The 25,954-nt window shown below is 21.7% G+C and overlaps 1 long non-coding RNA gene across 1 annotated transcript in view; it reads right to left on the bottom strand.

The window, feature by feature from the left end:
* Window positions 1–5,992: 5,992 nt before the first annotated feature.
* The window catches only part of LOC145260989 (uncharacterized), a 43,973-nt gene continuing 24,011 nt past the window's right edge, over window positions 5,993–25,954 (bottom strand). Inside the window, exon 2 of the long non-coding RNA XR_013864381.1 lies at window positions 5,993–6,711. This is a non-coding gene — a long non-coding RNA (uncharacterized LOC145260989). The remainder of the gene's footprint in view (window positions 6,712–25,954) is intronic.

The raw sequence follows: 25,954 nt of genomic DNA, 5'->3' as shown, positions 1-25,954 counted from the left end.
AATTACTAGAATTTATAATTTATTTAACCTTTTTATTTACTATTAAATTAGTATTTAACCAAACCAAAACTCCCTAAACGTTTGTGTAAGACCCATATTTCATAAACCCTCTCTTTAGTAACCGCCAAAACTAATTTTGATTGAATGCATATATTCTCTGCACTTCCCTAAGTACAAATGATCACCATCTGAAATGTATTCTATTTTAAGTGGAGATTATTTTTGTCCCTAGCACTTCCATTGTACAAACGGTCATCATCTGAAATCTATTTTAAGTAGAGACTACTTTTGTCTGTAGCATTCTAATTTCTCTTTTAATATAGCGCTTCCCTTGAATTTTACTTTAGATATTAACAGCAGTTCAGCCCGGCTTTGCTCAGGCTCTATGTACTGTTCATAACTTTATGTGCATATATATATATATATATATATATATTTTAAAAAGTTTCACTCATATCCAGGCAACCTGCATATAAATTTTCAAGTGTTTTGATCCCAAATTGGCGGAGGAGTTTGGTAGAGTCTGTAAAGGTTAACTCTTTCAACTTTGACCTCTTGGTAGCCAAATTTTCGCCCAAAAACTGAGTAAAAGGTTGCTTGCATGTCTGAATTCCTTTTATGTAAAATTTCAAATGTTTAGACCCAAAATTCGCTGTGTGGTTTGCTAGAGACCGCAAAGGTCAAATCTTTTGAACTTTGAAACCTTGGCAGCCAAATTTTCGGACAAAAACCGATTAAAAAGCTTGCCTATCTGAATACACATTATGTAAAATGTCTCATTTTTAGACCAAAAATTTCCTGAGTAATTTGGTAGAGACCGCAGAGGTCAAATTTTTTAAAACTTTGATCCCAAATTTGACCTGTTAACATTTATTGTTTAGACACAAAATTGGCGGAGGAGTTTGATAGAGTTTTCAGAGGTCAAATCGTTTAACTTTGACTCCTTGACAGCCAAATTTATAACCGAAAACCGATAAAAAAGATTTTCCCAAACCTCAATACCCCTTATGTCAAATCTCGAGTCTATAGACTGAAAATTGATAAAGTAGTTTGGTAGGGAAATGTACACACACACGTGTGTGTGTGTGTGTGTGTGTGTGTGTGTGTGTGTGTGTGTGTGTGTGTGTGTGTGTGTGTGTGTGTGTGCGTGCGTGCGTGCGTGCGGCCTTGGTGTAAAAGCGTGCAAGCTCTCTTTTGACTTATAAGATAAGGTTAAATTCTCTTCACACATGCGGGGTTTCAACTTAGATTTTAGTTTCTCTTTGTATATCCGTTTTCTCTCCGTCTTGATCACTCTGACCTCTTCGACTGGGAAAACTTTTGCCTTAAATTTAATACCTCTGCCAACTCCGAATTTATAATCTATCTGCGCTTAATTTTTAATTACATTTTGACATCAGACGAGAGAGCTTACTGATTTTCTCGTCGGGGCCAGTATATTTCATTTTCACATATGTTTTTTTTTGTTTTGTTTTGTTTTTTGGTTTTTGGTTTTTTGCTTTTTTTTTGTTTTTTTGTTTTGTTTTTGTTTTGTTTTGTTTTTTTTTTGTTTGTTTGTTTTTTTTCGTTTTTTTTTTTTTTGTTTTTGTTTTTTTTTGTTTTTTGTTTTTGTTTTTCAGTGAATAATCACTTCTTACACCAAAATTTTGAATGCAGCTTTCATATTCGATCTTAAAATACAAAACTCTGGATATGAATCTTTTGGACGATATCATATGCGTATATGCGTTTGATTGTCAAGCTTTTTCTCTGGTTATTCTTCAAGCCTGGGCCGTTTTTTTTTTTTTTGTTTTTGTTTTTTTTTTGAATATCCTTTCAACCTTTTATCAAATTTTTCATGCAGTTATGATTGATCCCAAAATTTTAGTATTCAATTTATGTGCTAATTAGCAAAATTTATAGGCTATATTTGAATTTCATTTTGTTATATGTGTTTTCTTTGATGATATCATCCATGGAATAAGGAAAAAATTTTATTTTCGGTGTACTCCTTGTCGAAAAATAAATTGTTGTAAAATTTAATTTACATAATTTAGATTCTATTATTCATATAGGATTGCTCTATCTTGAATACTGAGTTTTTTTTATCCGGTTAAGATTATCACATGAATATTAATACTAATATTTATGTACTTTACATTTAAAAATCTATTTAATTTTAAAATAGAAATCATTTTTTTTTTCTTCTTGAATTATATATATATATAAATACTAGCAGTTCAGTCCGGCTTTGTTCGGGCGCTATGTACTGTTCATAACTTGCCCTACATGTGAATATACTTTATGTAAGATTTTTAGACCAAAATTTGTCTGAGTAATTTCGTAGAGAGGGCAATTTTTTTTTAACTTTGACCCCAATTTTGATCTCTTAACATTTATTATTTTGGTCTCAAATCGAAGCATAAAGTTTTACCCATATCCAAGTTACCTACATCTAAAATTTCAAGTCTTTAGACCCAAAATGGGCGGAGGAATTTGGTAGAATCTGCAAAGGTCAACTCTTTCAACTTTTACCTTATATATATATTATAATATAAAATAATTAGCTATTTTATTCATACTCTTATAGATGGCTATGTCTAACCAAATTAAATGTAAATTTTAAAAAATGGTAAAAATGATGCAAACCTTCAGGATAGAAATGTACGGATGTACGTCTGGAAAAAAAAAAGAAAACTAGCACCCCTTACCTCCTTTTAATTACATAACGTCATTTTCAAAAAAAAAAAACTTTCGACTGGCTAAAATTTTGGGCTTTAGTATAATCCGTGTTTACAATACTTCCGTTTGGTGTGATTTTGATAAGGGCAGAATCCCTCACTTTTTGTGCTAATTAAGTTATTTTTTGTACAAACAAGGTGTTTTTTTTTATTTAAATCAATGTCTTAGGACTTTACTAATTACCTTTGAAATAGACGCAGAAAACTAATATTTATCTTTTAAATGATTTTTGCAATGAATTTATTTAACTTCAAAATTTAGTTAGCTCGCCGTGAAATCATTTTTCATAACTTTTTTTCACGTGTACAAATATTTTTTTTTTCCTTTTGAAAATTAATTTTAGTCCTTAATCTTTCAAATACAATGAAAAAAATAGTCGAAAACCTACAAAAAATTATGATCAATCGGCTTTCAACACTAGGTCCACTTATCTTTATTCGTCCATTTTTGCTAGTAAAGCTAAAATCGATAGATGATTCCCACATCCATTTAGGAAAACATCTCTACATCTAGCATGTGTTTTACGGTATTCGAGAAAAATAATAACAACTCTTTAGTTAAATATTGGGAGATTTATAAAGAATCGAAATCGGAAACAGTAATTGTATCAGAATCCAAAATTTAGTATGGAATCGGTAAAAATATTCGAATCGTCCCAAAACACACACACACACACACACACATATACATATATATATATATATATATATATATATATATATATATATATATATATATATATATATATATATATATATACACATATATATACGGGGCCAAATTTAAATTTAAATTCGTTCAAATTGTTATAAAATTATGAATCAGTTGTGGAATTATTATTTTAAAAGCACATTAAATTAATGACGATAGCAGGAAAACCAATTGTAAACTTGTAGTTTATAAATCTACCATTTTAAAATGAGTAAAAATCAAATGAAATTTTTTTCATTCATTAATAAATATGTATGTGTTCTTTTTTATTCATTAATAAATATGTATGTGTGTTTTTTTATTCATTAATAAATATGTGTGTTTATTCATCAATATATATGTATGTGTGTTTTTATTTATCAATATATATAGGTTCTTTTTATTTATTGTAGCGAAATTCGAAAATTGAAATATTGAATTTTACGTGCAACCAATAGTTCTACTGAATTGTCATGTCGCAATAATGAAAATATCCAAAACTCACGAAAAACAATTAGATAGGAAATTAATTATTAAATAAAATAATTTTCGAAGAAATTAACAATTTTATCTTACATAATAGGCTCGTTCTTGTTTCCCTTTACGTCACATGTCATGTGACAAAACAAACATGGCAGAAATCATTTTTCTTTTTTTTGTTTTGTTAAATAAATACGTGTTTTCTATTATCTATTATATAAATCTCACCTGTCTGTTTAAATGTATGTATGTATGTATGTATGTATGTCTGACAAAATCTTTCGACAGAGGCTACGGATTTTCATGAGATCGGTATCGTTTTGAAGCCGACCCTTCGGACGACAAATATTGAAAACTTGGCCAAAAATATTAATTCTTTCACCCTCAACTGGGCAGTTTTTTACAAGGAGGGCCGATTTTTCTGACGATATTTTCTGAAAGTCATTCAAACCTCGCATAAATGACGTCGCACAAAAGGCGTTATTTCGACTGCCCATAACGTCACAACCACAATAGGCGCATTAAGAGCGTTTTTTTTTGGGGGGGGGGCACTTCTTTTTTTCTCTGGCGCATTATGGGTTCGAGCCTGCTTACTACTCCTATTTTTATTTATTTTTGTTTTTTGTTGGGCGTTTACCAGTTTCCCTTTTTTTTTTTTTTACTTACTCAACCAACAGCCTTACACACAACTCCGCTTTCTTTTCCACCTTCGTGTCACGAGTTATAGCCTGTCTGTCGACTATAACTTTTTTTTCTGCTCAACACACACCTGCAAACACTCGGGCAAGGCCAGCACCCAGGCTAGTATATTATATTCCAGAAATATTTAATTAATTGTGACATAACAATTAAGTAGATAATACTGCTTATTGTTGAAATTGACAAAAAATGTAAGTAGTTATTATTGTTTTTTCATGAAAACTCAGTCTTTCGGCTGTTGGATTTCGTTACCAAAAAAGAACCAATATGTGTTCCTAAAGAAAACCATGAAGTTCTTTCTTCTTACCTTAGAAGATAAGTATAGGATGATTTTCACAAATTTGGAATGCTCGTGAAATTGAAGTTTGTACAAAGTCACTCTAAAGGCTTATAAAAATTGCCACTTGAAATTATCAGTGCTATTGTGTTAGCAAGAAAGGATTATGGTTAAGAAAATAAATACATATGTCATAAATTTATATCTATTTTATTAACCAAAGGAAAATAATTATAGAAGTCATAAATTTATATTTATTTTATTAACCAAAGGAAAATAAATACATAAGTAATAAATTTAGATTTTTTTTATTAACCAAACGAAAATAAATATATAAGTCATAAATTTATATCTATTTTATTTAGCAAAGGAAAATAAATACATAAGTCATAAATTTGCATCTATTTTATTTAGCAAAGGAAAATAAATAGATAAGTCATAAATTTGTATCTATTTTATTAACCAAAGGAAAATAAATACATAAGTCATAAATTTATATCTATTTTATTAACCAAAGGGAAATAATTATAGAAGTCATAAATTTATATTTATTTTATTAACCAAAGGAAAATAAATACATAAGTAATAAATTTAGATTTTTTTTATTAACCAAACGAAAATAAATATATAAGTCATAAATTTATATTTATTTTATTAAACCTAAGGAAAATAAATACATAAGTCATAAATTTATATTTATTTTATCAACCAAAGGAAAATAAATGCATATGTCATAAATTTATATCTATTTTATTTAGCAAAGGAAAATAAATACATAACTCATAAATTTATATTTATTTTATTTAGCAAAGAAAAATAAATACATATATCATAAATTTATATTTATTTTATCAACCAAAGGAAAATAAATGCATATGTCATGAATTTATATCTATTTTATTAACCAAAGGAAAATAAATACATAACTCATAAATTTATATTTATTTTATTTAGCAAAGAAAAATAAATGCATATGTCATAAATTTATATCTATTTTATTAACCAAAGGAAAATAAATACATAACTCATAAATTTATATTTATTTATTTAGCAAAGAAAAATAAATACATATGTCATAAATTTATATGTATTTTATTAACCACATGAAAATAAATACATAAGTCATAAATTTATATTTATTTTATTAACCAAAGGAAAATAAATACATAACTCATAAATTTGTATCTATTTTATATAGCAAAGGAAAATAAATACATAAGTCATAAATTTGCATCTATTTTATTTAGCAAAGGAAAATAAATAGATAACTCATAAATTTGTATCTATTTTATTAACCAAAGGAAAATAAATACATGTCATAAATTTATATCTATTTTTTTTACCAAATATGAAAAGCTAATAAAAAAAGAACTTGGATAAGCAAATAATGTAAAAAATAATTCTGAAAAACTCATGAAGTGCCATTATATTTTATATTATTTTTCTTGAACTCTTTTTTTTTTTTACTCCAAAGAAGACATATTGGAACATATTTCGAATCATGTCAACAGGAAACTGTGGAGAGTTAAGCAGCGAAATAGTGTTCACATTACATTTAAACTTCTGCAGGTTATTACAGTCAGGGAAGCAAGGAACATGGAGGTAATTCCAAAGTGTGTGGTGCACAATACGTTTTTAAAAAAAACTGGTTTATTTTATTCGAATCTTACTGCATCAGATCAATTCCTACACCAAAGGAATTTCGAACGGACTTTTTACTTTAAATGGTTTTTCCGGCAACACATTTTGCATCCTAAGAATGCATGGATATTTCCAACAGCACATATTCTTTTTATTGTCCTTGTTTTTAATACAGCAATGTTTGTAATCCCATTTTTTGCAGTCTATAATACAGAAAAGAAAAGTGAAAGACAAGATATACATAGAGATATAATAGAGGTCAATGTTCAAAATTTCTATGAAATCAATATACGATGCTGAAAAGAGGAGAAGGGTTTATTAAATGCAATATAAGTAGCAAATAGACAATTGTGAAGATGAATGAACAACTTTGGAACTTATAAATGTTGACCGAGTGTTGAATACTTCAACTGGCAGCAATGCCAAGGCGATTAATTCCAATTCAGCTACATAAATGTGTATAAATGATCGTTCTACTATAATAGTGTATAATAATCGTTCTACTATAATAGTGTATAATAATCTACTAATAATAGTGTATAAATAATCGTTCTACTATAATAGTGTATAATAATCTACTAATAATAGTGTATAAATAATCGTTCTACTATAATAGTGTATAATAATCTACTAATAATAGTGTATAAATAATCGTTCTACTATAATAGTGTATAATAATCTACTAATAATAGTGTATAAATAATCGTTCTACTATAATAGTGTATAATAATCTACTAATAATAGTGTATAAAGATTCGTTCTACTATAATAGTGTATAATAATCTACTAATAATAGTGTATAAATAATCGTTCTACTATAATAGTGTATAATAATCTACTAATAATAGTGTATAAATAATCGTTCTACTATAATAGTGCATAATAATCTACTAATAATAGTGTATAAATAATCGTTCTACTATAATAGTGTATAATAATGTACTAATAATAGTGTATAAATAATCGTTCTACTATAATAGTGTATAATAATCTACTAATAATAGTGTATAAATAATATATCTACTATAATAGTGTATAATAATCTACTAATAATAGTGTATAAATAATCGTTCTACTATAATAGTGTATAATAATGTACTAATAATAGTGTATAAATAATCGTTCTACTATAATAGTGTATAATAATGTACTAATAATAGTGTATAAATAATCGTTCTACTATAATAGTGTATAATAATCTACTAATAATAGTGTATAAATAATCGTTCTACTATAATAGTGTATAATAATCTACTAATAATAGTGTATAAATAATCGTTCTCCTATAATAGTGTATAATAATCTACTAATAATAGTGTATAAATAATCGTTCTACTATAATAGTGTATAATAATCTACTAATAATAGTGTATACATAATCGTTCTACTATAATAGTGTATAATAATCTACTAATAATAGTGTATAAATAATCGTTCTACTATAATAGTGTATAATAATCTACTAATAATAATGTATAAATAATCGTTCTACTATAATAGTGTATAATAATCTACTAATAATAGTGTATAAATAATCGTTCTACTATAATAGTGTATAATAATGTACTAATAATAGTGTATAAATAATCGTTCTACTATAATAGTGTATAATAATCTACTAATAATAGTGTATAAATAATCGTTCTACTATAATAGTGTATAATAATGTACTAATAATAGTGTATAAATAATATATCTACTATAATAGTGTATAATAATCTATTAATAATAGTGTATAAATAATCGTTCTACTATAATAGTGTATAATAATCTACTAATAATAATGTATAAATAATCGTTCTACTATAATAGTGTATAGTAATGTACTAATAATAGTGTATAAATAATCGTTCTACTATAATAGTGTATAATAATGTACTAATAATAGTGTATAAATAATCGTTCTACTATAATAGTGTATAATAATCTACTAATAATAGTGTATAAATAATCGTTCTACTATAATAGTGTATAATAATCTACTAATAATAGTGTATAAATAATCGTTCTACTATAATAGTGTATAATAATCTACTAATAATAGTGTATAAATAATCGTTCTACTATAATAGTGCATAATAATCTACTAATAATAGTGTATAAATAATCGTTCTACTATAATAGTGTATAATAATCTACTAATAATAGTGTATAAATAATCGTTCTACTATAATAGTGTATAATAATCTACTAATAATAGTGTATAAATAATCGTTCTACTATAATAGTGTATAATAATCTACTAATAATAGTGTATAAATAATCGTTCTACTATAATAGTGTATAATAATCTACTAATAATAGTGTATAAATAATCGTTCTACTATAATAGTGTATAATAATCTACTAATAATAGTGTATAAATAATCGTTCTACTATAATAGTGTATAATAATCTACTAATAATAGTGTATAAATAATCGTTCTACTATAATAGTGTATAATAATCTACTAATAATAGTGTATAAATAATCGTTCTACTATAATAGTGTATAATAATCTACTAATAATAGTGTATAAATAATCGTTCTACTATAATAGTGTATAATAATCTACTAATAATAGTGTATAAATAATCGTTCTACTATAATAGTGTATAATAATGTACTAATAATAGTGTATAAATAATCGTTCTACTATAATAGTGTATAATAATCTACTAATAATAGTGTATAAATAATCGTTCTACTATAATAGAGTATAATAATCTACTAATAATAGTGTATAAATAATCGTTCCACTATAATAGTGTATAATAATCTACTAATAATAGTGTATAAATAATCGTTCTACTATAATAGTGTATAATAATCTACTAATAATAGTGTATAAATAATCGTTATACTATAATAGTGTATAATAATCTACTAATAATAGTGTATAAATAATCGTTCTAATATAATAGTGTATAATAATGTACTAATAATAGTGTATAAATAATCGTTCTATTATAATAGTGTATAGTAATGTACTAATAATAGTGTATAAATAATCGTTCTACTATAATAGTGTATAATAATCTACTAATAATAGTGTATAAATAATCGTTCTACTATAATAGTGTATAATAATCTACTAATAATAGTGTATAAATAATCGTTCTACTATAATAGTGTATAATAATGTACTAATAATAGTGTATAAATAATCGTTCTACTATAATTGTGTATAATAATCTACTAATAATAGTGTATAAATAATCGTTCTACTATAATAGTGTATAATAATGTACTAATAATAGTGTATAAATAATCGTTCTACTATAATAGTGTATAATAATCTACTAATAATAGTGTATAAATAATCGTTCTACTATAATAGTGTATAATAATCTACTAATAATAGTGTATAAATAATCGTTCTACTATAATAGTGTATAATAATGTACTAATAATAGTGTATAAATAATCGTTCTACTATAATAGTGTATAATAATCTACTAATAATAGTGTATAAATAATCGTTCTACTATAATAGTGTATAATAATCTACTAATAATAGTGTATAAATAATCGTTCCACTATAATAGTGTATAATAATCTACTAATAATAGTGTATAAATAATCGTTCTACTATAATAGTGTATAATAATCTACTAATAATAGTGTATAAATAATCGTTATACTATAATAGTGTATAATAATCTACTAATAATAGTGTATAAATAATCGTTCTAATATAATAGTGTATAATAATGTACTAATAATAGTGTATAAATAATCGTTCTATTATAATAATGTATAGTAATGTACTAATAATAGTGTATAAATAATCGTTCTACTATAATAGTGTATAATAATCTACTAATAATAGTGTATAAATAATCGTTCTACTATAATAGTGTATAATAATCTACTAATAATAGTGTATAAATAATCGTTCTACTATAATAGTGTATAATAATGTACTAATAATAGTGTATAAATAATCGTTCTACTATAATTGTGTATAATAATCTACTAATAATAGTGTATAAATAATCGTTCTACTATAATAGTGTATAATAATGTACTAATAATAGTGTATAAATAATCGTTCTACTATAATAGTGTATAATAATCTACTAATAATAGTGTATAAATAATCGTTCTACTATAATAGTGTATAGTAATCTACTAATAATAGTGTATAAATAATCGTTCTACTATAATAGTGTATAATAATGTACTAATAATAGTGTATAAATAATCGTTCTATTATAATAGTGTATAGTAATGTACTAATAATAGTGTATAAATAATCGTTCTACTATAATAGTGTATAATAATCTACTAATAATAGTGTATAAATAATCGTTCTACTATAATAGTGTATAATAATCTACTAATAATAGTGTATAAATAATCGTTCTACTATAATAGTGTATAATAATGTATTAATAATAGTGTATAAATAATCGTTCTATTATAATAGTGTATAGTAATGTACTAATAATAGTGTATAAATAATCGTTCTACTATAATAGTGTATAATAATCTACTAATAATAGTGTATAAATAATCGTTCTACTATAATAGTGTATAATAATGTACTAATAATAGTGTATAAATAATCGTTCTACTATAATAGTGTATAATAATGTACTAATAATAGTGTATAAATAATCGTTCTACTATAATAGTGTATAATAATCTACTAATAATAGTGTATAAATAATCGTTCTACTATAATAGTGTATAATAATGTACTAATAATAGTGTATAAATAATCGTTCTACTATAATAGTGTATAATAATCTACTAATAATAGTGTATAAATAATCGTTCTACTATAATAGTGCATAATAATCTACTAATAATAGTGTATAAATAATCGTTCTACTATAATAGTGTATAATAATCTACTAATAATAGTGTATAAATAATCGTTCTACTATAATAGTGTATAATAATCTACTAATAATAGTGTATAAATAATCGTTCTACTATAATTGTGTATAATAATCTACTAATAATAGTGTATAAATAATCGTTCTACTATAATAGTGTATAATAATGTACTAATAATAGTGTATAAATAATCGTTCTACTATAATAGTGTATAATAATCTACTAATAATAGTGTATAAATAATCGTTCTACTATAATAGTGTATAATAATCTACTAATAATAGTGTATAAATAATCGTTCTACTATAATAGTGTATAATAATGTACTAATAATAGTGTATAAATAATCGTTCTACTATAATAGTGTATAATAATCTACTAATAATAGTGTATAAATAATCGTTCTACTATAATAGTGTATAATAATCTACTAATAATAGTGTATAAATAATCGTTCCACTATAATAGTGTATAATAATCTACTAATAATAGTGTATAAATAATCGTTCTACTATAATAGTGTATAATAATCTACTAATAATAGTGTATAAATAATCGTTATACTATAATAGTGTATAATAATCTACTAATAATAGTGTATAAATAATCGTTCTAATATAATAGTGTATAATAATGTACTAATAATAGTGTATAAATAATCGTTCTATTATAATAGTGTATAGTAATGTACTAATAATAGTGTATAAATAATCGTTCTACTATAATAGTGTATAATAATCTACTAATAATAGTGTATAAATAATCGTTCTACTATAATAGTGTATAATAATCTACTAATAATAGTGTATAAATAATCGTTCTACTATAATAGTGTATAATAATGTACTAATAATAGTGTATAAATAATCGTTCTACTATAATTGTGTATAATAATCTACTAATAATAGTGTATAAATAATCGTTCTACTATAATAGTGTATAATAATGTACTAATAATAGTGTATAAATAATCGTTCTACTATAATAGTGTATAATAATCTACTAATAATAGTGTATAAATAATCGTTCTACTATAATAGTGTATAGTAATCTACTAATAATAGTGTATAAATAATCGTTCTACTATAATAGTGTATAATAATGTACTAATAATAGTGTATAAATAATCGTTCTATTATAATAGTGTATAGTAATGTACTAATAATAGTGTATAAATAATCGTTCTACTATAATAGTGTATAATAATCTACTAATAATAGTGTATAAATAATCGTTCTACTATAATAGTGTATAATAATCTACTAATAATAGTGTATAAATAATCGTTCTACTATAATAGTGTATAATAATGTATTAATAATAGTGTATAAATAATCGTTCTATTATAATAGTGTATAGTAATGTACTAATAATAGTGTATAAATAATCGTTCTACTATAATAGTGTATAATAATCTACTAATAATAGTGTATAAATAATCGTTCTACTATAATAGTGTATAATAATGTACTAATAATAGTGTATAAATAATCGTTCTACTATAATAGTGTATAATAATGTACTAATAATAGTGTATAAATAATCGTTCTACTATAATAGTGTATAATAATCTACTAATAATAGTGTATAAATAATCGTTCTACTATAATAGTGTATAATAATGTACTAATAATAGTGTATAAATAATCGTTCTACTATAATAGTGTATAATAATCTACTAATAATAGTGTATAAATAATCGTTCTACTATAATAGTGCATAATAATCTACTAATAATAGTGTATAAATAATCGTTCTACTATAATAGTGTATAATAATGTACTAATAATAGTGTATAAATAATCGTTCTACTATAATTGTGTATAATAATCTACTAATAATAGTGTATAAATAATCGTTCTACTATAATAGTGTATAATAATGTACTAATAATAGTGTATAAATAATCGTTCTACTATAATAGTGTATAATAATCTACTAATAATAGTGTATAAATAATCGTTCTACTATAATAGTGTATAGTAATCTACTAATAATAGTGTATAAATAATCGTTCTACTATAATAGTGTATAATAATGTACTAATAATAGTGTATAAATAATCGTTCTATTATAATAGTGTATAGTAATGTACTAATAATAGTGTATAAATAATCGTTCTACTATAATAGTGTATAATAATCTACTAATAATAGTGTATAAATAATCGTTCTACTATAATAGTGTATAATAATCTACTAATAATAGTGTATAAATAATCGTTCTACTATAATAGTGTATAATAATGTATTAATAATAGTGTATAAATAATCGTTCTATTATAATAGTGTATAGTAATGTACTAATAATAGTGTATAAATAATCGTTCTACTATAATAGTGTATAATAATCTACTAATAATAGTGTATAAATAATCGTTCTACTATAATAGTGTATAATAATGTACTAATAATAGTGTATAAATAATCGTTCTACTATAATAGTGTATAATAATGTACTAATAATAGTGTATAAATAATCGTTCTACTATAATAGTGTATAATAATCTACTAATAATAGTGTATAAATAATCGTTCTACTATAATAGTGTATAATAATGTACTAATAATAGTGTATAAATAATCGTTCTACTATAATAGTGTATAATAATCTACTAATAATAGTGTATAAATAATCGTTCTACTATAATAGTGCATAATAATCTACTAATAATAGTGTATAAATAATCGTTCTACTATAATAGTGTATAATAATCTACTAATAATAGTGTATAAATAATCGTTCTACTATAATAGTGTATAATAATCTACTAATAATAGTGTATAAATAATCGTTCTACTATAATAGTGTATAATAATCTACTAATAATAGTGTATAAATAATCGTTCTACTATAATAGTGTATAATAATGTACTAATAATAGTGTATAAATAATATATCTACTATAATAGTGTATAATAATCTATTAATAATAGTGTATAAATAATCATTCTACTATAATAGTGTATAGTAATCTACTAATAATAGTGTATAATAATGTACTAATAATAGTGTATAATAATCTACTAATAATAGTGTATAAATAATCGTTCTACTATAATAGTGTATAATAATCTACTAATAATAGTGTATAAATAATCGTTCTACTATAATAGTGTATAATAATGTACTAATAATAATGTATAAATAATCGTTCTACTATAATAGTGTATAATAATGTACTAATAATAGTGTATAAATAATCGTTCTACTATAATAGTGTATAATAATGTACTAATAATAGTGTATAAATAATATATCTACTATAATAGTGTATAATAATCTATTAATAATAGTGTATAAATAATCGTTCTACTATAATAGTGTATAATAATCTACTAATAATAATGTATAAATAATCGTTCTACTATAATAGTGTATAGTAATGTACTTATAATAGTGTATAAATAATCGTTCTACTATAATAGTGTATAATAATGTACTAATAATAGTGTATAAATAATCGTTCTACTATAATAGTGTATAATAATCTACTAATAATAGTGTATAAATAATCGTTCTACTATAATAGTGTATAATAATGTACTAATAATAGTGTATAAATAATCGTTCTACTATAATAGTGTATAATAATCTACTAATAATAGTGTATAAATAATCGTTCTACTATAATAGTGCATAATAATCTACTAATAATAGTGTATAAATAATCGTTCTACTATAATAGTGTATAATAATCTACTAATAATAGTGTATAAATAATCGTTCTACTATAATAGTGTATAATAATCTACTAATAATAGTGTATAAATAATCGTTCTACTATAATAGTGTATAATAATCTACTAATAATAGTGTATAAATAATCGTTCTACTATAATAGTGTATAATAATCTACTAATTATAGTGTATAAATAATCGTTCTACTATAATAGTGTATAGTAATCTACTAATAATAGTGTATAATAATGTACTAATAATAGTGTATAATAATCTACTAATAATAATGTATAAATAATCGTTCTACTATAATAGTGTATAATAATCTACTAATAATAGTGTATAAATAATCGTTCTACTATAATAGTGTATAATAATCTACTAATAATAGTGTATAAATAATCGTTCTACTATAATAGTGTATAATAATCTACTAATAATAGTGTATAAATAATCGTTCTACTATAATAGTGTATAATAATCTACTAATTATAGTGTATAAATAATCGTTCTACTATAATAGTGTATAGTAATCTACTAATAATAGTGTATAATAATGTACTAATAATAGTGTATAATAATCTACTAATAATAGTGTATAAATAATCGTTCTACTATAATAGTGTATAATAATCTACTAATAATAGTGTATAAATAATCGTTCTACTATAATAGTGTATAATAATGTACTAATAATAATGTATAAATAATCGTTCTACTATAATAGTGTATAATAATGTACTAATAATAGTGTATAAATAATCGTTCTACTATAATAGTGTATAATAATGTACTAATAATAGTGTATAAATAATATATCTACTATAATAGTGTATAATAATCTATTAATAATAGTGTATAAATAATCGTTCTACTATAATAGTGTATAATAATCTACTAATAATAATGTATAAATAATCGTTCTACTATAATAGTGTATAGTAATGTACTAATAATAGTGTATAAATAATCGTTCTACTATAATAGTGTATAATAATGTACTAATAATAGTGTATAAATAATCGTTCTACTATAATAGTGTATAATAATCTACTAATAATAGTGTATAAATAATCGTTCTACTATAATAGTGTATAATAATGTACTAATAATAGTGTATAAATAATCGTTCTACTATAATAGTGTATAATAATCTACTAATAATAGTGTATAAATAATCGTTCTACTATAATAGTGCATAATAATCTACTAATAATAGTGTATAAATAATCGTTCTACTATAATAGTGTATAATAATCTACTAATAATAGTGTATAAATAATCGTTCTACTATAATAGTGTATAATAATCTACTAATAATAGTGTATAAATAATCGTTCTACTATAATAGTGTATAATAATCTACTAATAATAGTGTATAAATAATCGTTCTACTATAATAGTGTATAATAATCTACTAATTATAGTGTATAAATAATCGTTTTACTATAATAGTGTATAGTAATCTACTAATAATAGTGTATAATAATGTACTAATAATAGTGTATAATAATCTACTAATAATAATGTATAAATAATCGTTCTACTATAATAGTGTATAATAATCTACTAATAATAGTGTATAAATAATCGTTCTACTATAATAGTGTATAATAATCTACTAATAATAGTGTATAATAATGTACTAATAATAGTGTATAATAATCTACTAATAATAGTGTATAAATAATCGTTCTACTATAATAGTGTATAATAATCTACTAATAATAGTGTATAAATAATCGTTCTACTATAATAGTGTATAAAAATGTACTAATAATAATGTATAAATAATCGTTCTACTATAATAGTGTATAATAATGTACTAATAATAGTGTATAAATAATCGTTCTACTATAATAGTGTATAATAATGTACTAATAATAGTGTATAAATAATATATCTACTATAATAGTGTATAATAATCTATTAATAATAGTGTATAAATAATCGTTCTACTATAATAGTGTATAATAATCTACTAATAATAATGTATAAATAATCGTTCTACTATAATAGTGTATAGTAATGTACTAATAATAGTGTATAAATAATCGTTCTACTATAATAGTGTATAATAATGTACTAATAATAGTGTATAAATAATCGTTCTACTATAATAGTGTATAATAATCTACTAATAATAGTGTATAAATAATCGTTCTACTATAATAGTGTATAATAATGTACTAATAATAGTGTATAAATAATCGTTCTACTATAATAGTGTATAATAATCTACTAATAATAGTGTATAAATAATCGTTCTACTATAATAGTGCATAATAATCTACTAATAATAGTGTATAAATAATCGTTCTACTATAATAGTGTATAATAATCTACTAATAATAGTGTATAAATAATCGTTCTACTATAATAGTGTATAATAATCTACTAATAATAGTGTATAAATAATCGTTCTACTATAATAGTGTATAATAATCTACTAATAATAGTGTATAAATAATCGTTCTACTATAATAGTGTATAATAATCTACTAATTATAGTGTATAAATAATCGTTCTACTATAATAGTGTATAGTAATCTACTAATAATAGTGTATAATAATGTACTAATAATAGTGTATAATAATCTACTAATAATAATGTATAAATAATCGTTCTACTATAATAGTGTATAATAATCTACTAATAATAGTGTATAAATAATCGTTCTACTATAATAGTGTATAGTAATCTACTAACAATAGTGTATAAATAATCGTTCAACTATAATAGTGCATAATAATCTACTAATAATAGTGTATAAATAATCGTTCTACTATAATAGTGTATAATAATCTACTAATAATAGTGTATAAATAATCGTTCTACTATAATAGTGTATAATAATCTACTAATAATAGTGTATAAATAATCGTTCTACTATAATAGTGTATAATAATCTACTAATAATAGTGTATAAATAATCGTTCTACTATAATAGTGTATAATAATCTACTAATAATAGTGTATAAATAATCGTTCTACTATAATAGTGTATAATAATCTACTAATAATAGTGTATAAATAATCGTTCTACTATAATAGTGTATAATAATCTACTAATAATAGTGTATAAATAATCGTTCTACTATAATAGTGTATAATAATGTACTAATAATAGTGTATAAATAATCGTTCTACTATAATAGTGTATAATAATCTACTAATAATAGTGTATAAATAATCGTTCTACTATAATAGTGTATAATAATGTACTAATAATAGTGTATAAATAATCGTTCTACTATAATAGTGTATAATAATCTACTAATAATAGTGTATAAATAATCGTTCTACTATAATAGTGTATAATAATCTACTAATAATAGTGTATAAATAATCGTTCTACTATAATAGTGTATAATAATCTACTAATTATAGTGTATAAATAATCGTTCTACTATAATAGTGTATAGTAATCTACTAATAATAGTGTATAATAATGTACTAATAATAGTGTATAATAATGTACTAATAATAATGTATAAATAATCGTTCTACTATAATAGTGTATAATAATCTACTAATAATAGTGTATAAATAATCGTTCTACTATAATAGTGTATAATAATCTACTAATAATAGTGTATAAATAATCGTTCTACTATAATAGTGTATAATAATCTACTAATAATAGTGTATAAATAATCGTTCTACTATAATAGTGTATAATAATCTACTAATTATAGTGTATAAATAATCGTTCTACTATAATAGTGTATAGTAATCTACTAATAATAGTGTATAATAATGTACTAATAATAGTGTATAATAATCTACTAATAATAGTGTATAAATAATCGTTCTACTATAATAGTGTATAATAATCTACTAATAATAGTGTATAAATAATCGTTCTACTATAATAGTGTATAATAATCTACTAATAATAGTGTATAAATAATCGTTCTACTATAATAGTGTATAATAATGTATTAATAATAGTGTATAAATAATCGTTCTATTATAATAGTGTATAGTAATGTACTAATAATAGTGTATAAATAATCGTTCTACTATAATAGTGTATAATAATCTACTAATAATAGTGTATAAATAATCGTTCTACTATAATAGTGTATAATAATGTACTAATAATAGTGTATAAATAATCGTTCTACTATAATAGTGTATAATAATGTACTAATAATAGTGTATAAATAATCGTTCTACTATAATAGTGTATAATAATCTACTAATAATAGTGTATAAATAATCGTTCTACTATAATAGTGTATAATAATGTACTAATAATAGTGTATAAATAATCGTTCTACTATAATAGTGTATAATAATCTACTAATAATAGTGTATAAATAATCGTTCTACTATAATAGTGTATAGTAATCTACTAATAATAGTGTATAAATAATCGTTCAACTATAATAGTGCATAATAATCTACTAATAATAGTGTATAAATAATCGTTCTACTATAATAGTGTATAATAATGTATTAATAATAGTGTATAAATAATCGTTCTACTATAATAGTGTATAATAATCTACTAATAATAGTGTATAAATAATCGTTGTACTATAATAGTGTATAATAATCTACTAATAATAGTGTATAAATAATCGTTCTACTATAATAGTGTATAATAATCTACTAATAATAGTGTATAAATAATCGTTCTACTATAATAGTGTATAATAATCTACTAATAATAGTGTATAAATAATCGTTCTACTATAATAGTGTATAATAATCTACTAATAATAGTGTATAAATAATCGTTCTACTATAATAGTGTATAATAATCTACTAATAATAGTGTATAAATAATCGTTCTACTATAATAGTGTATAATAATCTACTAATAATAGTGTATAAATAATCGTTCTACTATAATAGTGTATAATAATCTACTAATAATAGTGTATAAATAATCGTTCTACTATAATAGTGTATAATAATGTACTAATAATAGTGTATAAAAAATCGTTCTACTATAATAGTGTATAATAATCTACTAATAATAGTGTATAAATAATCGTTCTACTATAATAGTGTATAATAACGTACTAATAATAATGTATAAATAATCGTTCTACTATAATAGTGTATAATAATCTACTAATAATAGTGTATAAATAATCGTTCTACTATAATAGTGTATAATAATCTACTAATAATAATGTATAAATAATCGTTCTACTATAATAGTGTAGTATAATGTACTAATAATAGTGTATAAATAATCGTTCTACTATAATAGTGTATAATAATGTACTAATAATAGTGTATAAATAATCGTTCTACTATAATAGTGTATAATAATCTACTAATAATAGTGTATAAATAATCGTTCCAATATAATAGTGTATAATAATCTACTGATAATAGTGTATAAATAATCGTTCTACTATAATAGTGTATAATAATCTACTAATAATAGTGTATAAATAATCGTTCTACAATAATAGTGTATAATAATGTACTAATAATAATGTATAAATAATCGTTCTACTATTATAGTGTATAATAATCTACTAATAATAGTGTATAAATAATCGTTCTACTATAATAGTGTATAATAATCTACTAATAATAATGTATAAATAATCGTTCTACTATAATAGTGTATAATAATGTACTAATAATAGTGTATAAATAATCGTTCTACTATAATAGTGTATAATAATGTACTAATAATAGTGTATAAATAATATATCTACTATAATAGTGTATAATAATCTATTAATAATAGTGTATAAATAATCGTTCTACTATAATAGTGTATAATAATCTACTAATAATAGTGTATAAATAATCGTTATACTATAATAGTGTATAATAATCTACTAATAATAGTGTATAAATAATCGTTCTACTATAATAGTGTATAATAATCTACTAATAATAATGTATAAATTATCGTTCTACTATAATAGTGTATAATAATCTACTAATAATAGTGTATAAATAATCGTTCTAATATAATAGTGTATAATAATGTACTAATAATAGTGTATAAATAATCGTTCTACTATAATAGTGTATAATAATCTACTAATAATAGTGTATAAATAATCGTTCTACTATAATAGTGTACAATAATCTACTAATAATAATGTATAAATTATCGTTCTACTATAATAGTGTATAATAATCTACTAATAATAGTGTATAAATAATCGTTCTACTATAATAGTGTATAATAATGTACTAATAATAGTGTATAAATAATCGTTCTACTATAATAGTGTATAATAATGTACTAATAATAGTGTATAAATAATATATCTACTATAATAGTGTATAATAATCTATTAATAATAGTGTATAAATAATCGTTATACTATAATAGTGTATAATAATGTACTAATAATAATGTATAAATAATCGTTCTACTATAATAGTGTATAATAATCTACTAATAATAGTGTATAAATAATCGTTCTACTATAATAGTGTATAATAATCTACTAATAATAATGTATAAATAATCGTTCTACTATAATAGTGTATAATAATCTACTAATAATAGTGTATAAATAATCGTTCTAATATAATAGTGTATAATAATGTACTAATAATAGTGTATAAATAATCGTTCTACTATAATAGTGTATAATAATCTACTAATAATAGTGTATAAATAATCGTTCTACTATAATAGTGTATAATAATCTACTAATAATAGTGTATAAATAATCGTTCTACTATAATAGTGTATAATAATCTACTAATAATAGTGTATAAATAATCGTTCTACTATAATAGTGCATAATAATGTACTAATAATAGTGTATAAATAATCGTTCTACTATAATAGTGTATAATAATCTACTAATAATAGTGTATAAATAATCGTTCTACTATAATAGTGTATAATAATCTACTAATAATAGTGTATAAATAATCGTTCTACTATAATAGTGTATAATAATCTACTAATAATAGTGTATAAATAATCGTTCTACTATAATAGTGTATAATAATCTACTAATAATAGTGTATAAATAATCGTTCTACTATAATAGTGTATAATAATGTACTAATAATAGTGTATAAATAATCGTTCTACTATAATAGTGTATAATAACGTACTAATAATAATGTATAAATAATCGTTCTACTATAATAGTGTATAATAATCTACTAATAATAGTGTATAAATAATCGTTCTACTATAATAGTGTATAATAATCTACTAATAATAATGTATAAATAATCGTTCTACTATAATAGTGTATAATAATCTACTAATAATAATGTATAAATAATCGTTCTACTATAATAGTGTAGTATAATGTACTAATAATAGTGTATAAATAATCGTTCTACTATAATAGTGTATAATAATCTACTAATAATAGTGTATAAATAATCGTTCTACTATAATAGTGTATAATAATCTACTAATAATAATGTATAAATAATCGTTCTACTATAATAGTGTATAATAATCTACTAATAATAATGTATAAATAATCGTTCTACTATAATAGTGTAGTATAATGTACTAATAATAGTGTATAAATAATCGTTCTACTATAATAGTGTATAATAATCTACTAATAATAGTGTATAAATAATCGTTCTACTATAATAGTGTATAATAACGTACTAATAATAATGTATAAATAATCGTTCTACTATAATAGTGTATAATAATCTACTAATAATAATGTATAAATAATCGTTCTACTATAATAATGTACAATAATCTACTAATAATAGTGTATAAATAATCGTTCTACTATAATAGTGTATAATAATCTACTAATAATAGTGTATAAATAATCGTTCTACTATAATAGTGTATAATAATCTACTAATAATAATGTATAAATAATCGTTCTACTATAATAGTGTAGTATAATGTACTAATAATAGTGTATAAATAATCGTTCTACTATAATAGTGTATAATAATGTACTAATAATAGTGTATAAATAATCGTTCTACTATAATAGTGTATAATAACGTACTAATAATAATGTATAAATAATCGTTCTACTATAATAGTGTATAATAATCTACTAATAATAATGTATAAATAATCGTTCTACTATAATAGTGTATAATAATCTACTAATAATAGTGTATAAATAATCGTTCTACTATAATAGTGTATAATAATCTACTAATAATAGTGTATAAATAATCGTTCTACTATAATAGTGTATATTAATCTACTAATAATAATGTATAAATAATCGTTCTACTATAATAGTGTAGTATAATGTACTAATAATAGTGTATAAATAATCGTTCTACTATAATAGTGTAGTATAATGTACTAATAATAATTTATAAATAATCGTTCTACTATAATAGTGTATAATAATCTACTAATAATAGTGTATAAATAATCGTTCTACTATAATAGTGTATAATAATCTACTAATAATAGTGTATAAATAATCGTTCTACTATAATAGTGTATAATAATCTACTAATAATAATGTATAAATAATCGTTCTACTATAATAGTGTATAATAATCTACTAATAATAGTGTATAAATAATCGTTCTACTATAATAGTGTAGTATAATGTACTAATAATAATGTATAAATAATCGTTCTACTATAATAGTGTATAATAATGTACTAATAATAGTGTATAAATAATCGTTCTACTATAATAGTGTATAATAATCTACTAATAATAGTGTATAAATAATCGTTCTACTATAATAGTGTATAATAATCTACTAATAATAGTGTATAAATAATCGTTCTACTATAATAGTGTATAATAATCTACTAATAATAGTGTATAAATAATCGTTCTACTATAATAGTGTATAATAATCTACTAATAATAGTGTATAAATAATCGTTCTACTATAATAGTGTATAATAATCTACTAATAATAGTGTATAAATAATCGTTCTACTATAATAGTGTATAATAATGTACCAATAATAGTGTATAAATAATATATCTACTATAATAGTGTATAATAATCTATTAATAATAGTGTATAAATAATCGTTCTACTATAATAGTGTATAATAATCTACTAATAATAGTGTATAAATAATCGTTATACTATAATAGTGTATAATAATCTACTAATAATAGTGTATAAATAATCGTTCTACTATAATAGTGTATAATAATGTACTAATAATAATGTATAAATAATCGTTCTACTATAATAGTGTATAATAATCTACTAATAATAGTGTATAAATAATCGTTCTACTATAATAGTGTATAATAATCTACTAATAATAATGTATAAATAATCGTTCTACTATAATAGTGTATAATAATCTACTAATAATAGTGTATAAATAATCGTTCTAATATAATAGTGTATAATAATGTACTAATAATAGTGTATAAATAATCGTTCTACTATAATAGTGTATAATAATCTACTAATAATAGTGTATAAATAACCGTTCTACTATAATAGTGTATAATAATCTACTAATAATAGTGTATAAATAATCGTTCTACTATAATAGTGTATAATAATCTACTAATAATAGTGTATAAATAATCGTTCTACTATAATAGTGCATAATAATGTACTAATAATAGTGTATAAATAATCGTTCTACTATAATAGTGTATAATAATCTACGGTAAATGTTTCGTTTAGGTCCACCTCCACAATTTTCTTTAAAATGACGACATTTATAGGTTTTCGACTATGCTGAATACGAAAATCGCATTGAAATGTTGCAGAGATAAGTAGTTATCAAGATAGAAAAAAATGCCTTATGCACGGCAATTTTGGCGGCCATTTTTTTACGCGCATGCGCGCGCGCCCTAAGCAATCAAAATTTTACACGAAGGAAAAAAAAACAAGTACTCCCCCCCCATCCTCGAGAATGATCCACTTTTATGATATTGACAATGCCCCCCCCCCCCACAAAAAAAATGTCATTTTAAAGAAAATTGCGGAGGTGGACCTAAACGAAACATTTACCTAATCTACTAATAATAGTGTATAAATAATCGTTCTACTATAATAGTGTATAATAATCTACTAATAATAGTGTATAAATAATCGTTCTACTATAATAGTGTATAATAATCTACTAATAATAGTGTATAAATAATCGTTCTACTATAATAGTGTATAATAATCTACTAATAATAGTGTATAAATAATCGTTCTACTATAATAGTGTAGTATAATGTACTAATAATAATGTATAAATAATCGTTCTACTATAATAGTGTATAATAATGTACTAATAATAGTGTATAAATAATCGTTCTACTATAATAGTGTATAATAATGTACTAATAATAGTGTATAAATAATATATCTACTATAATAGTGTATAATAATCTACTAATAATAGTGTATAAATAATCGTTCTACTATAATAGTGTATAATAATCTACTAATAATAGTGTATAAATAATCGTTCTACTATAATAGTGTATAATAATGTATTAATAATAGTGTATAAATAATCGTTCTATTATAATAGTGTATAGTAATGTACTAATAATAGTGTATAAATAATCGTTCTACTATAATAGTGTATAATAATCTACTAATAATAGTGTATAAATAATCGTTCTACTATAATAGTGTATAATAATGTACTAATAATAGTGTATAAATAATCGTTCTACTATAATAGTGTATAATAATGTACTAATAATAGTGTATAAATAATCGTTCTACTATAATAGTGTATAATAATCTACTAATAATAGTGTATAAATAATCGTTCTACTATAATAGTGTATAATAATGTACTAATAATAGTGTATAAATAATCGTTCTACTATAATAGTGTATAATAATCTACTAATAATAGTGTATAAATAATCGTTCTACTATAATAGTGCATAATAATCTACTAATAATAGTGTATAAATAATCGTTCTACTATAATAGTGTATAATAATCTACTAATAATAGTGTATAAATAATCGTTCTACTATAATAGTGTATAATAATCTACTAATAATAGTGTATAAATAATCGTTCTACT

Source organism: Euprymna scolopes, chromosome 37 (genome assembly GCF_053919585.1).
Source record: "Euprymna scolopes isolate OS-2025 chromosome 37, ASM5391958v1, whole genome shotgun sequence".
In the NCBI taxonomy this organism is placed as follows: Eukaryota; Metazoa; Mollusca; class Cephalopoda; order Sepiida; family Sepiolidae; genus Euprymna; species Euprymna scolopes.
Note: the sequence above shows the minus strand (reverse complement) of the source record. Positions and strands in the feature narration are given on the sequence as shown.